Source organism: Falco naumanni, chromosome 4 (assembly GCF_017639655.2).
Source record: "Falco naumanni isolate bFalNau1 chromosome 4, bFalNau1.pat, whole genome shotgun sequence".
In the NCBI taxonomy this organism is placed as follows: Eukaryota; Metazoa; Chordata; class Aves; order Falconiformes; family Falconidae; genus Falco; species Falco naumanni.
The window spans coordinates 45,215,540-45,230,145 of record NC_054057.1 but is presented as its reverse complement, the minus strand read 5'-3'; the positions used below and the strand labels follow the sequence as shown (position 1 = coordinate 45,230,145).

Here is a 14,606-nt window from a genome sequence, read left to right as displayed (position 1 = left end):
AGAGCTGCTCACCCTACCTTCTGCATGTGTTGAGAATCAGCTGAAGGGCTGATTCCCAGCAAGCATATTTAAATATGTTTCCAGCTTAGGGAAAGAAATGGATGTTTGTCTCTTAGGGGAGCTGTTCCTTTCTCCCACCCCTCCCTTATATGTACACGTACATACACACACAAAAAAAGAGCAAAACAGCCATAAAGGTACCCTCCAGGTGGAAAAGACCGTTCCTCCATAGAGACAGAACAGCACTTTTGGCAGACCTGAACAGTATTAGAGTTTAAGTGAGTTGAAAATAGGAGACTGATAATGAGATTTTGCAGTAGGCTGGCTTGTGCTGGCAGGCTTCAAGCACAGCCAGCCTGTCTACAATTCACCCTAGAAGAGCTAATGAAAATAGAAACCGAAGAACCACAGTGCATTATTCAGCCTAGAGAGGTAAAAATGTTGACTTGGAAAGACCACCACTCACAGATGAAATGACAGCTCTGAGTTGCAGCCACTTGCCTTTCAGTCATGTTAAGAAGGCACTAACCTTCCAGTTGCAGAAAGAGTACAGTTCCTTATTCAGCCCCCTCCAGAGCTGGCACGAGAGGAGTGCAAGGAAGGAGGGGTATGGCATTCACCAGCTCTGGTCAGAATTATGATCCCTATTTCTGCTGATCCTGAGTGGGTCATAGTCCTGTTAGCATTAAATTGCCTTTCACAGGTAGGAGCTTGTGCCCAGGCACAGAAGAAGAGTTCTGGGAAGTCTGGGAAGCAATGACTGCTTCAACCAGGAAGGAAGAACAGCTTTGCCAGTGGATTTATGCAGAAGACACCCGTGATCCACTTCTTCCTGGATGTGAGCTTTGCTGCAGCCTGAGCTCAAAGCATCTCTGCTTGTACTTGGGAAGAGGTAAATCAGAGACTGTTGCACTACTGCCTGCAAGGTATTTGCATGATTGAGTCATCCAGAGATGATGAATGAGCACTGATGCTAAGGCATCTGGCACAGATCAGGAAGCTCTAAACCTTGTGCTGTTGTGGCCATTTGGTAAAGAGTAAGTGCAACACAGCTGGGTGCAATCCTGATATTAAAGGTAGGCTTGACCATACCTTTCTAGGTGCAAGAGGAAGGTGTAGATCTTGCTAGGTCCTGGAGGAAAATCTGTATTAATTTCTGGTGCACTTCCTGATATCTGAGGAGTACGTGGCTCTCAGTTTTTGTCAGACAACCCTAATAAACATTAGTTTAACAATCTGATAGAGAATGAGTATGCTTAATAATGACTGATAACAGCTGGATTGATAATGAGCATCTTGCCAGTAATAGGCACTCATTTTTCAGCCTGGAAAGATCCTCTCTGCTACTCACTAAATGCACAAGTGCTGGTGCTGCATTTCAGGCATTATGGCTGCTCTAACTTTATTTAATTATGGACACATCCACAGGGCTGATAACTTTTGCCTGTCCTGGACTACTACTCCCCAATTCTGATATTCCCCAATTTGCAGCCACATACGTAGCAACATTGGTGAATTCAGAGGGTAAGGTTAGGTCCAAAGCAAACCTCTTTCCTCTGGAACAGACTGTTTCCCAGAGGCACTCAGCATCAGTTACCCCATTTTCCTGCTAGCTTAAAATCACTGATTTCTTAGAGAAGTTTTAAACTCAGCTATGTCACAGGTGTATGCCAGTTTGTGAAAAAATACATCTGGCTCCCTCTTATTAGCTGATGCACTTCTGTGAGATTATAGTTGTTTATTTCCTGTTAATCTTTGTGTTGTGTCTGTACCTGAGCTGTTGCCTCTTTTCTAATGCATTTCCTAAAGGTTAAACTTGGTACTGTCAACTGTACATGATGATAACTTAAGATAAATACTGAAGGGTGATCTGTTTTCCATTCTATAGCCACACACTGCCCAAAGGGAAAGGAGCTGCAGGTTGTGCTCATTGCCTTACCTCCAGTTTGCACAGGTGTTCTGCACTCTGCCTTGCAGCAGCAAGAGGGTATTAGACAGGGTTAGAGGGGAAAAAACGTAGGGAAATGAGATTAGGTCATCTGATAGCAAGTTGAAATGAAATGATAGCTGCTTATCCAACCAAATTCTATTCTTTTTTTGGTATTTCTTCTGTCTGCCATTCAAAACCACATGTTTTGATCATGTGGATCACACTCCCTGGCTTCTGACTTTGATCTCTAAGCATCAGAGTTCTCCTTAGTCTGTGAACGGAAGACTAAAATGCACATGCAGGATCACACTCATGAAACAGCACATTCTTAGCTTGCAGACACATCCAAATTAATTAATCGTAGTTTTCTGCAACTGCCAAGAGAAAGAAAGCAGTAACATTGTAACTATCTTGTGATGCAAACAGTTCACCCTCCCAGGAGTTCAGCAGAATGAAGTGGAAGCCTAATTAGGAACGATACATCCTAAACTTCACACTCATTATGTTTTTACTTCTTTCACAACTCTGCCACAAATCCTGAAGTTGCTTTATAAGAAAATTTAACATCAGCACTTAAGTCATAAATTACACCCCTGTTTAGAAGTATTGAAAAAACTAATTATTTGTTCTTAGTTTCAACTGTATGTGGTTTTCTCCTCTCCAAGCACTTTATTAAAATATAATGGGAATATTGAGAAGTATGAAGGATATATCTGCTCCTGGTTCAGTGCACTTTGGTGGTGGTAGGTGGCTTAGTTAAGCAAATCCAACTCATTAAACAGGATTAAATACCAGTAGGTATGCCAGGGATTGGGAGATGGCAGCAAAACTGAGGAGATGTTTGATTTCTGCATGTCAATAATGGAAGGGTTTTAACTGAAAACCAGAATTAATAAATCATTAATGTGTGAGATTCTAGTAAGAAAAACAAAGGATCATCAGACACTGATAATACAATGAGGAATTGTATGAGAAATGATTGAATTATATGGATAAGAGAACTGCCACCATTAAAACCTGAAATAGCATTCATTATTGATATAATTAACTTTTCAGAACAGGAGGACTGCAAGTCAGAGAAGGCTCCAACAGAATTTCTCAAGTTGGATGGAGTAGCACCAATGGATGTATTGCAAAGTTCAGCAAATTGGATCATAGCTTGCTGATTGGAAAAGTTTCTGCAGAACAGCTTATCTGATATGGTTTAGAAGCAAGATCATGAGGAAGATATTCAGGAAAGAATTAAAAGTGAAACAGAATATGAAATGTCAATCAAACAGGTAAATTCTTGTGACAAACTGTTGTATTCCTGCTGAATCAACTTTATGTAATTTCTGCTTCATAAGTGAGAAGTTGGTGGTACAAATGGCAGAAGGGATATCAACATGGTTTGCAGTAAGGAAAACTGTAAGACTGAGCAAGAAGAACAAGAGATATTTTGGTGAAGGGACAAAACTGAGGTTGGTTATTTATCAAAACCATATGAATATTCAAAATAGCTTATCCACAGCAAAAACAGCCATGGCAAGCTCACTGAGTGCATAGAAGAATAAAAAGGCCAGATCTGAAGATGTCTGTCTACATCATAAATGTACCTTTATGGTAGCTGGATCCTGAGGAGAAATTCTGATATACAAGAACATCATAGAGGTAGCCTCACAGAAGAATACTGAGAACTCTATAGACAGCAAAAGCTTACAAGGTGAAGGGAAAAAACCTGATGTATTTTGAGATTTTTATAAATATAATGAAAGAAGAAAGTTACAATTACCTTAAGTGCAGCTAGAAAAATTCAGAAATTGGTAAGGGGGACTCAGAGATAGATTGCTCATGAACATCAAAATATCATAAGCCCTGTTTCCTCAGGAAAACAACCTAAAGCAACAAAAAATAATGTTTAACATATGTATTCAAGATCCATGTGCCCTACACAAACATACAGATTTCTACCACATCAGTCAGAAATCTGGAGTCTCTAGAGCAGTCCTTTGCTTTAACAAACTAGGATTTTACTACAGGTTGCATCTGTAATAGGAAGACCAGGCAAATAATGTGTACGCATGAATGTGCATGTTCTTTCAATAAAATAATTTGCATAAAACATTTACTGTACCTAGATATACTTCAGAGTTCTACTGAACAGCAAATTTCAGAAGGGTTTGCAATTATAATGGGAAAAAGTGAGAAAACAAAATAAATACACTTTTAATAAATGAGTCTGGTTTTACATATTTTCCAGTATGCTCAATTTGCAATGATTGAGATATTACATTTTCCAGTATCCTGAGTTTGCCATGACTGGCAAGATTTTTTGCTGGTTCCAGTTCCATTCAGCCAGTCCTTTGTGCTAGCCACAAGGCTGTCTGCTGGAATACCATGAAGATGAAACAGTAACACAAAAACCCCAGCAAGCATTTACAATGCATCAGAAAAAACCAGATGTCTACGACTGTTTATTTCACTTGTGCTAACAACAGTGGAATCTGAGACAGAAAAACGACTAAATTGGTTATACTGACTAAAATCAAGGAAATAAAAAACTTGACTGAAGGCAGCCATCATAAATATTTTGGAAGCCATTCAAATATATGTCTGGAAAAAAAATCTCTATTCTCTAGGAAATTTTCTAAATAATCAGGTCTGGTAAACTCTTCTGTAAATATTATGTGATACAAGCTGTGTGCCAAAATCCGGGGAACAGGTCAAATGCTGCTCTGAACAGAGTGGGAGACACCTGAGATGGCTCGCTTAAATTATGCAAGAATCTCAGCTATGCACAGCGGAAGTGTCAGTGTCAGGAGGTGAAGAACACCAAAGCAGTTTCTACGCACACACAACCAAACATATTTAACCCAGGAGTTCTCAAATCATCCCATAGGGCTGGCTACATTTTGACAAGAAACTGGCTCAGTTTCGCTTCCCATTAATGATCATACAACATCTTTGTGCCAGATATAGCAATTGCCTGCACGGAAAAAATAATTTTAGGAAAGTATTTAATATGCTTTAGCTGCCTTGTAACACCAACTTAGCAACTAGAGAAGAGAGGTGCCAACACCTTGTGATCAGCTAGATCTTTAGAGGCAGCCAGGAATATTCTGTGGGCCTACAGTGATCTGCAAACGTGGTGCCACCTGAGATGTCATTTTACTGCTGCATTCTCCTGAGAGAAGATTTCAGATGCTGCTTTTGCAGATTTCCAACCACGTCAGCAAAACAGAAGAAAATCTCCCAGCTGTTATCAGTCATGTCTAAACTGTTTTGGGAACTAGCATGTCACAGCAGCTTCTTAAGTGTCTCATTTCTTCCTGACATTTTCCACCAAAGAAACCCCTGGGAAGAAATTAAAGGGAGAAGGGCATCTAACCTGCCTAAATTTAATTCCCTAGCTATCTTTTTTTAGTCTGGCTCTTAGACTTTCAGACTCAGACTGATTTAATGGCTTTGGGATGCTTAGTTCTTTAAATAAAGTCATGCTGGAGAATATCCTCTGGAGATGGTTGTCTCCCTTGGCTTTGGAAAAAGCACTGACCTGTGGAAAGCTCTTCACTCTCTCCTTACTTTCATCTCGTTTGCTATCACATGGGAGTGGAGTGTTCAGCTTACAGGAGTTGCTTTGTTTTGAGTTTGTGGAGAATACACCCTTTTTCAAAACCAATGGAGGGCTCAACTCACTCTTGCCAAATGCTACAATAGGAAAAGAAGGGTAATACTTGGATGGGTACAATGGCAATTCATCCTTCTGGCCAGAAGCCTTGTTTTGGAGTTTTGTTGCTTAGTGTCAGTCAGCGCTTTCATCCTGGGGAATTTAAGTTTCTCATACGACAGCCTGGCCTCAACTAAAAGTTTGCATAAAAAATACCAGAAATCTGAACTGTTTGGTTGTTTTTGGTTTTTTTTTTTTTTTTTTTAATTAGTTTTCCAAATGAGGTTACGTCTTAAGATACGAAAAAGTACTTGGGTGGTACTCAGCAAAAAAAGGAGGAAATTATTAGCTTGGCATCTGTTTAATCTTGTGAAATATTTATTTAAAAGGAAAGTGAGAGGAATATTTAAAATATCTCAAAAAACACAAGATATATGTATTCATCCAGAAACTGGGATACATTTTGAGGTGTCTAGCGCTTCTAGGCATTGTAATTACTCTGCTGTCTTTGAGAATAGTTTATTCAAAAAACTAACCACGTATGTTCAACTGGTTTCCTTTCAGGAATGCTTCAGCTGCTGATGGATCACAAAAGGAAGGATCATGTTCCCAAGTCTTTGAAGATAAGGATAAGAAGGAAGTAATTGTTACTGATTTTCTGATCTAAACCAAAAATGATTGACAACATAATGAAATCCTGTAGTGTGCCAAAATCCCATAATTTTACATTGAACAGGAACAGATGTCGGAGGATGCTGAATGAGATTAGTTGCATTATACAGTACACAGCTATGTGTGCCTAATAATAAAAGGTCTGCCCCAAGAAGTGTGATGAACTTGTAAGCAACTTAATAGTCTTCTGGAACTGGTTATAGATCTCAATGAATTTTTGCCACAATTAAACATTTCACTTGAAATACTACTTGATGGCAATGCAGAAAGGCCCCACTAAGTACAGAAGAATTAAAGCTGTCCCAAACCACTTGTAACAACATATGTTGAGGTTAGCCAAGAACTAGTACCAATACAGCCTGGCACAGACCAGGGTCTCACTGCTGCGAGTTGACTGCCCGGTGCACTAAATGCTGGGTTTTGTGGACACTGGGCAGCACTGCTGTTGCAAACACATGTATTTATAATCCCAATGTATTCCTCCACTTGGAAAATACCAGAAGAATCCTTGGGATACTTTACTATATGAAAAATTAACCGTTAAGAATAGATTTACTCAATGACTAGCCTCATCCCTTCACACACAGGTAAGGCCTGCAGCCTGTCCTGGTGAAGCCACCGCTGCCCCTGCCAGCTACCAAGCCCTGTCCATCCCGCAGCCCCGCTCCCCCGCCAGCTCCAGGGAATTATGTCCTCGGTGCGCGGCTCTGCAGCCCCGAGGGGAGCGGCCAGACCCAAACACCGCACCGCGACCCCGCGGAGGCTCCTGCGGGCCCCCTAGGCACCGTGGCGACACGCGGTGCCGCGCCCCGGCCACACGCAGCACCGGGCGGGCCCGCACCAGGGCGGCCGAAGGAGGGCCCGCACCAGAGGGGAGCCGCGCGTGGGGCAGCGCGGCACTCCCGCCGCGCCGCGGGAACCGGCGGTTCTCCCCCCGCCCCGCGCCCGCGGCGGACCCCCCCGGCCCCAGCCTGTGCCGCCAGGCCCCAAAGCGCCCCGGCGCCGAGCGGCGAGAAGGCGAGGCAGCGCGACCCCCACGGCCCGGCCCGCTCCCGCCGAGCACCCGCCACCTGGCGTCACGCGACCTCGCGGGGCGGGCACCCGCCTGCCACCGCGGCCAATCGGCGCGCGGGCCGTGCGCGGTCCTCAGTCCCCAGCCAATGGAGCGCGAGCCCTGCCTCGGCGCGTGCCCGTGTGCGGGGGGGGCCGGGGGTCGCGCCTGGCGAGCGGCCGTTGGGCTCCGCGGTGCGCGGGGCCCCGCCCCGGTGGGCGGGCCTTGGTGGGCGGGCCCAGGTGGGCGGGGCCCGGCGTGCCCGGCCCGGCCCAGCGCGGCGGTGGCGATGGGGAGCTGGGGCGCGCGGTTCCGCGGGTAGAGGGAGGCTGGGGCGCGCCCGCCGCCACCCGGGAGGCTCGGTCGCAGGTAGGAGCCGCAGCCCTTTGGTGCCTCTGTAGCGGGGGGGGGTGCCCCACCGCTCGGCCGGGGCGCGGCGGGCGCGGAGCGCCGCCGGGGTAGGGGGGGCTCCGAGGTGCGCGGCGGGGGTTGCTCCCTGCCGGCGGGACCGCGGCGGGGGGGAATGCGGCAGGTGCCGGCTGTAGGATCTCGGACCCGGCGTTGTGAGGGGGCTCCGCACCCCCTGCACGGGGCGCCGGTTCCAAGATGGCCCCCACCCCCTGCCCCGCCGCCGCCCGGTAAGCCCCCCGGCCCCGGCACGTGCGGTGCGCGCGGGCGGCGGGGGGCCCCGCGGGCCTGAGGCGGCTCCCGCGCCCCCCCGCCGCCGCCGCGGCACCGTGAGGGGAGGTCTCGCCCCGCCGCCGCGGGAGGCAGGCCCGTGGCTGCCCGCGGGCACGGCGAGATCCGCCCGGCGGGCGGGAGTGTGGGGGGAGCGGAGAATTTAATCAGGGCTGGTGCTGCGGCTGTGCCGGGCTGGTAAAGCCCGCCGGGCTGCGGGGAGGGGGTGAGGAGAGCTCGCTTGCGGCCGGCAGTGGACGTGAGTAAACCATTCAGTGGCATCGGGCTACGCAGCTGGGCTCGGGAGACTCATAAACTTTAATCTATAGGTTATCGGTACGATGAGGTGTTTTTATGAATTGGCAGAGAATGACTTCAGTCACCTGCGAAACCAGCTCCTTGCTCATTTTGTTAATGCCTACGTTTAATCTGTGTTGAGCAGTAGATAGCGTTACTAATTTGGCGTGTTGCATGTGGAGAACGTAAATGATATTTGCTGTAAGAGCTCGAAGGAGCGGTAGGCGCCTGTGCATGCTGCTTTTGCGTTTTTACCTCTGAATTCCTAGTTTCGTTCTATTTATTCTGTATTTGTAACAAACTGCCTTTCTGCGTTTCTAGAGCATTTTCTTTTATTTGATTTCTTAAACAGCTCACTGCATCTTTGCCTTTCCTTCCCTATAAATAAGCGATAGAATAACTTCAGGGGCAATAGCTTTCAGTGATATTTTTTTTTTTTAGTTCTTCCCTTGGAAGAAGACTGTTGTGGCGACTAACATCTTTATGCCTCATGGCGATCTTCAGTACTTGAATTCAGCATCTCTTTTTTTTACAGTTACATTTTTTGAATGAGGTTCAGAGTTTTTATTTTCAAGTTAACTTAGATCAAGAGCCCCATTTTAACGAGACTGTGTAGGGTTTTTTTATTTTGGTGGGTTTTTTTTGGGGGGGGCTTAAACCTACCTTTTGTAGGTGTTAATTTTAAAATACAGTAATTAGAATTTTGGTACGAGGTATTATCGTCATCCTTCAGGTCCCTTTTATGGAAGGATGTTAAATCTTGGCTGTATTTACAGGAAGAGTTTACAACTAGGTTATTCTTTTACTGAGTGTGTTGTTTGCTCTATTTGATGTGGATCAAATATTTAATCTTACCTAGAATTAATGTTAGGATTTTGCTAGATATCACTGTTTGGATTGAGTAAGTTTTTTTGTATTCAGAATGAGTGATTGCATGCAGCTTCTAAAAGCTGTATTAAAGCCACAGTTAATTTAGATTTTAATCTTGCAGAGCTAGGGAATGAATGAATGAAACTTACCAGTTTCACCTGTGCCTGTTTATTCATCAGAACGAAAAGGAGTAAAGCAGTAACCTAAATGGAGAAAAGTTGATTTAATTGATTTCAGACTCAGGAATAGCTTTGGACTTTAATGTGAATGTGTTCATATTTACAAGTGTACACTTAAAATGAGACAAAGGAAATCCCAGAGCTGCAAATCACACTGTCAGTGGCAAAGAACATCAAGGAAAGGGTTGCTGTGTGTTTACTCTGTTCTTGTTCTCTTCTCTAGGCATATGCTGGCAGTCCTCATTAGGGACAGGATGCTGTGTTAGATGGACCTTGAGCTTGAGCTAGTATGGCGTTTTTGTGTTTGTAATAAAATGTTTTCTGTGTAGTAGCATGCCATTTGGAATTTAAATTTTAATTCGGGCAGGTGTCAGAGCTCTAAGTTTTTAAGAGTGTGATGTGAAAGTCAATACCAGGCGCAGAGAAAGCAAGCTAATGAATGAATGTACTTCTACTTTGGATGCTTATGTGCTTTTTTGTTAACGCTTATAAGACATCCCAACTCCCGATAGGAAACGGTCACAAGTATGTTTTCTAAGTGGCAACTTCCAGCCCTTTCCTGAGTGCCTTGTGGGAGTACTGTGCTTCTCACGAAGATGTTGTTGGAATCTGCTGGAACTCCCATCTGTTCTTACGGTGTTGCAATGCCTGCCTTCCTGTGCTGTATCTCCCCTTTTTATGTGGCAAGCACCTGGGTACCCGTGAGCCTTTAATTTTTCTCTGGCATATGAAAGGGAGCAGAAGGGATCTATAAAAAGTGCTTCAGTAGCATCTTCCCTTTAAATCACTTCCTCTGTGTTAAGGTTTACTGTAGAAATTCCTTTGAAAATAAGTAAAACCAGGAAAAAAATCCTGTCTCACTGCTAGCAAAGTGTCTGTTAGTTGTATTCTAGAGCATCTTCTGGAAAGTTGTTGCAGTGAATTAAGCAAGTTTCACCATCTACAACTACATGAATTATGTGTAGGAGTCATGAAACCTTCCCACGTAGTTGTGCTAATGCAGTTTAATCCCAGCCTGTAGTGTATATACTCTTCCTGACCCTGTCTTCTGAAAAGTTTTCATCTTGGTTGCTACTGTTCCTTGTTTGTTAAGGAAAACATGCAGTATATTAACTTGACTCTTCCTAATTTTAGTCTTAGAAACATAATAATATAGCAGAATTCATTTATACCTGCTTTCAGTGGATTGTGGGTGTTTACATCACAAGTGATATCATACTTACCTAATACGGTGCCTTGCCCTGTATTACGGAATTAGAAAGACGGGGAGCAAGCATTACTTAATACACATCAGATAACTTTTACAGCGCAGTGTCCTTCACATCCCTTGACAGTTCAGACTACTAGCCCTGTCCCATGTCATGTTGGCCATATGGCAGGTCTGAGAGCAGCTCTGACTCTTATGTTTGCGTATTATACAGAACCATTTTGAGCATAACCATGGGGTATGCAGTAAAGTTCTTTGACAAGTGAGTTTCCAAAGACAGTGATAAATGATAGAGGTACGTTGACATGCTCTTTATTTCAGCTAGCAGTCTGGCATTTAGGGGAAAACCAGCAGAAAACAAGAATAGTGTGTGTTTGAAGATGCACAAAACTTTACTTTAGTGTTCTTGAATATCAATGTTCATTATGCTTAGCTACCAAAGAACACAAATACCTTCTCTCCCCCCCACCCCTTGAAAGGCTAACAAATTCCATGTGTTCTTAAGCAACAGTGTTAAGCAGACTAGTTTTCAGGACTCCAGGTTTTGTCCCTAAAATAACTTATTAATCTACATTATGAATCATGTGTAGAATTGACCTTAGCTCCCAGTTGTGAGCTCTGGAGAAAAGATGAGCTGCTAATATTAAAGGGTTTCAGTATATTCAATCTCTTGGGATCGCATCTTGTTACATGTGGCCAACATCTCGTTTCTTGTCGCATTTCCATTCAGCTGTGAAGGCTAATATTGATCCCATTATTGCTGTTCTTATGTTACTTGTATGAAATAACAGATCAAGTTAAAATCCAGCCTAGACAATAGTACCCTTTAAAAGAAAAATAGTCAATACCCCCTTCAATAAAAGAAAGAGTCAACCTTGGGAGTTGTTTGCTAGTTTTAAAGAACAAAAATTAAAGCTTTCTTAGTTCTCAGCCATGTGAAGTACAGTCAGTGATGTAATAAGCCTGCAACCAAAAGCTCTTGAAATGAGCTTGTTGTTTACATCTTCAATGACATCAGTATATAAAGATAAACATTAAATCAATCAATAAACTTTAACTACAAACTGAATTATATAACTACGAAGCTGGAGATGTGAACATTGTAGTTTGCGGTACGCAGAAGAGATAGTGACATATGAACATAGAAAGAATAGGTCTCCTTTGATGTTTTTTACCCTGTTTTGATTTAGGTGCTTGCCATACATCTGGCAGGGTTGCTGTGGTTCTGTTCCCCACGTGCATTCTGGTCTGCTGCTCCATTTCTGTTCCTGCAGCTTATTGCCAAGATGAGACATTGGGTGTTTTCAGTTTGTACGAGGATTAGGCAGGGCATGATGCCAGGTGGAGTGTTCAAAGCGACATTTGCTGCATGTCAGTAAGCACAGTTAGTAATGGTTTTGAGGTTATTGCTGACTTTCCAAAGCAGAGTGATCAGCCATCACGAACCGAAGAAATGACCATCTTTACCACAACCATGAAGTCACAGGTGCCTGAAGGGTTTTCAATATGGACCCATTAAGTGCAGTGGGAGAAGGCTTACACCTAAAGTTTTGTGCCAGAACTTGCATATTGTTCATGTGTAAAATGTGGTTATACACCTGTGAAGTCTTACAGATATTTATATGTCAGACAAAGCTTATCTGCACCCATTTTGAAATCATTATTTTGCTTAATTACCACTTTAAGACCACTTTGTCTAGGACAGGCATGGAGGCCTGAACAAATTTGCGACTTGAAATCCTTTCTCTTCCTAGCTTAAATAAGTCTTTTCTGACTTTTCTTGTTTCTGCAGGGCTTCATAGAAAAACAGTTGCTGGGAAATTAACTACTTTAAACCTGTGTTCCTAACATTGAGAATAAAATCATGAAAATAGGTAGTATTTCCAACGCTGACTAGAACCAATGTCATATTACTATGAGCCTTTCCTTTTTCCTTCAGGCCTCACAGATTCTCAGCTCCATAGTCTGGAAAATGCATATCTTAAGTCCCTGTTGAAGTAAAAACGGTCATCCAGGTAGGATTACCTTATGATAAGTCTTTTATCCACTGTTTTCTGATGCTGGACTAGGCTGTCACTTGTTTTCTACAAAAAATGTGTGGATTATTATGAAAGACCACGAATAATTTTCTATCATGCTTAATATTAATAAATAAAGCTGTTGTACCAATATGTAGTCTAAGTATTGTTAATTGTGTTTTGCTTTATTATCTTGTAAATACAGCCTCTTTTTTCAGTCAAGAATGACTAAATTTTCTTATTTCATTATATATGATGGTATAAGTTTTAAAAAAAATAGGAAAGTGTATTGCTAATACAGCCAACAGTTCATGATAACTGACTACAAAATGTGTTACACAATTGATACCGCACCAAGTTTTAAGCATAGAGTAAAACTTTGTTTCAGAGCTACTGGGTATGTTTCAGAACTTGGAAATGTACACATCCATTTATATAAAGAGCACAGAAAATACTGTGTTCGTAATGTATTGTTTGGTGGACTGAGCTTGGATTCAGCAAATTAAACTGTTCCAAAAAGAACAATGTAGTTTCAGATATGCAATGCAGAGCTGCTGTTCCACAGACAATATGCCATGAATGGTGTCTACAAAGATGGACTTGACATTGCTAATTATAAATAGAATGGAATATAATTATTTCACACGTTACATGTGGCCAAATCAGAAGCTTCAACTGGTAGATGGAGAGTGGTGTTCCTGTGATTTTTAGAAAATACCTTGCAAGTTCAACTGATAGAAAACCTTGGGTTTATCACAGTCCAGAAGAGTTGAAAACGAGAACTGATCTAAAGAAGCAGTCTTAAACTTCAGAGGTTTGACAGATAAAATAATGAGGCTTTTCAATGGTTTAACAGATACTGTGATAGTTGCAATGAATAGCTGTTCATGAGCAGTTAATTATCTCATTGTAATCTGGGTCATTTGGGAAGCTGTGAACACAGTTAACTTCTGTGTTGGCCACTGCATTGTAAGTGAAACGCGTGTGTTGAAGGGGGAACGCTGAAGCTGTGTCAAATCTTGAGACTAGCAGTGCTGGAGAAGTGACCACAACCAGCTTCTACATGAGCAGCTTGCTCTCTTGTTAAGGTGAATAGAAGCTGAAGTCTAACAAGAATATGAAATCTCTACTCTGCAGGTCACATCTAAAAATCCTTGCTTCTCCCCTAATGCTCTCCCTCCTACCAGCCCAAGGCTCAGTGACTGTTGCTCCCATCAGGACAAACAGCAGCCTTTTGTTAGCTGCCTTGCCTGGGGCACACCCTGTCCTGGCTTTGCTGCTGCTCTCTTGCCATCTGCAGATCCTAGAGACCCTGAAAGATGTCTTTTGCTGCCTCATCTCCAAGGTTAACTGATTCAGTAAGTCTGTGCTCCCTCCAGTACATATGTAACCAACCTGTAACATCAGTCCTGCCAGCTCAGTTCTAGCATTTAATTTCCTATGGGCAAAGGGACATTCAGTCTCTACTGCAGAGCTGTTGTAGGTTTCTTATTCAGAGGTTGGTTACTTCCTCGAAGATTCAAGTCTGTTACTTCAGTAACATCACAATTGGATGTGCAGGAAATTTTGTCTTGATATTAAGACACTACAAGTACTATAGCCCAGCAAGTCTTAAACTGTCTGGATCAAGCTGCAGTGCCTGGCTCCCAGCTTCGAAAGCTTGTCGTGTGTTTGAAATATGATCAGACAGTGACTTGAACCACCTTCCAGCTGCCATGACCAGTCTGAGCAAGGGTATCAAAATGGCAAACAAACCTCAGGGGACAAAACTGTGAATAGCATGCCTTGAGGTAGGTGTTGAGTGGTGCCTTTGGTCCCTCATCTGACTGCTGTGAGAGTCATGTGCCTGGGCCGTGAGATCTGGAACAGGTTGGGTGAAATACTCTGGGCACTTCTCAGGGAAGACTATCCAGCTTCAAGAAGTCTTGATAGTAAAAATGGAGAGCAAAAATAACATGCAGCAGCTGAGTACTGAGGCAAGATAGAAGTCAGTCATCCGGCAAACACATTTTTGGAAGGACTGTAGAAAAGATGGATGTTGTCTATTGTTTAGAACCA

At 43.2% G+C, this 14,606-nt stretch overlaps 1 protein-coding gene and 1 long non-coding RNA gene across 5 annotated transcripts in view; both read left to right on the top strand.

The window, feature by feature from the left end:
• The first annotated feature begins 203 nt into the window (after positions 1-203).
• On the top strand, positions 204-6,401 carry LOC121087410. The gene is made up of 3 exons (XR_005827598.1): positions 204-892; positions 2,987-3,210; positions 6,141-6,401. It is a non-coding gene; the product is annotated as an uncharacterized LOC121087410 (long non-coding RNA).
• A 1,110-nt stretch (positions 6,402-7,511) lies between these two features.
• MPP7 (membrane palmitoylated protein 7) overlaps positions 7,512-14,606 on the top strand; it is a 157,603-nt gene continuing 150,508 nt past the window's right edge. For 2 of the 4 annotated variants that reach the window (XM_040591417.1, XM_040591415.1), the window contains exons 1-2: positions 7,512-7,668; positions 12,470-12,545. The gene's annotated coding sequence lies outside the window, so the exon portion shown is untranslated. The remainder of the gene's footprint in view (positions 7,669-12,469; positions 12,546-14,606) is intronic. The other 2 variants (XM_040591418.1, XM_040591416.1) reach the window with 2 other exon arrangements.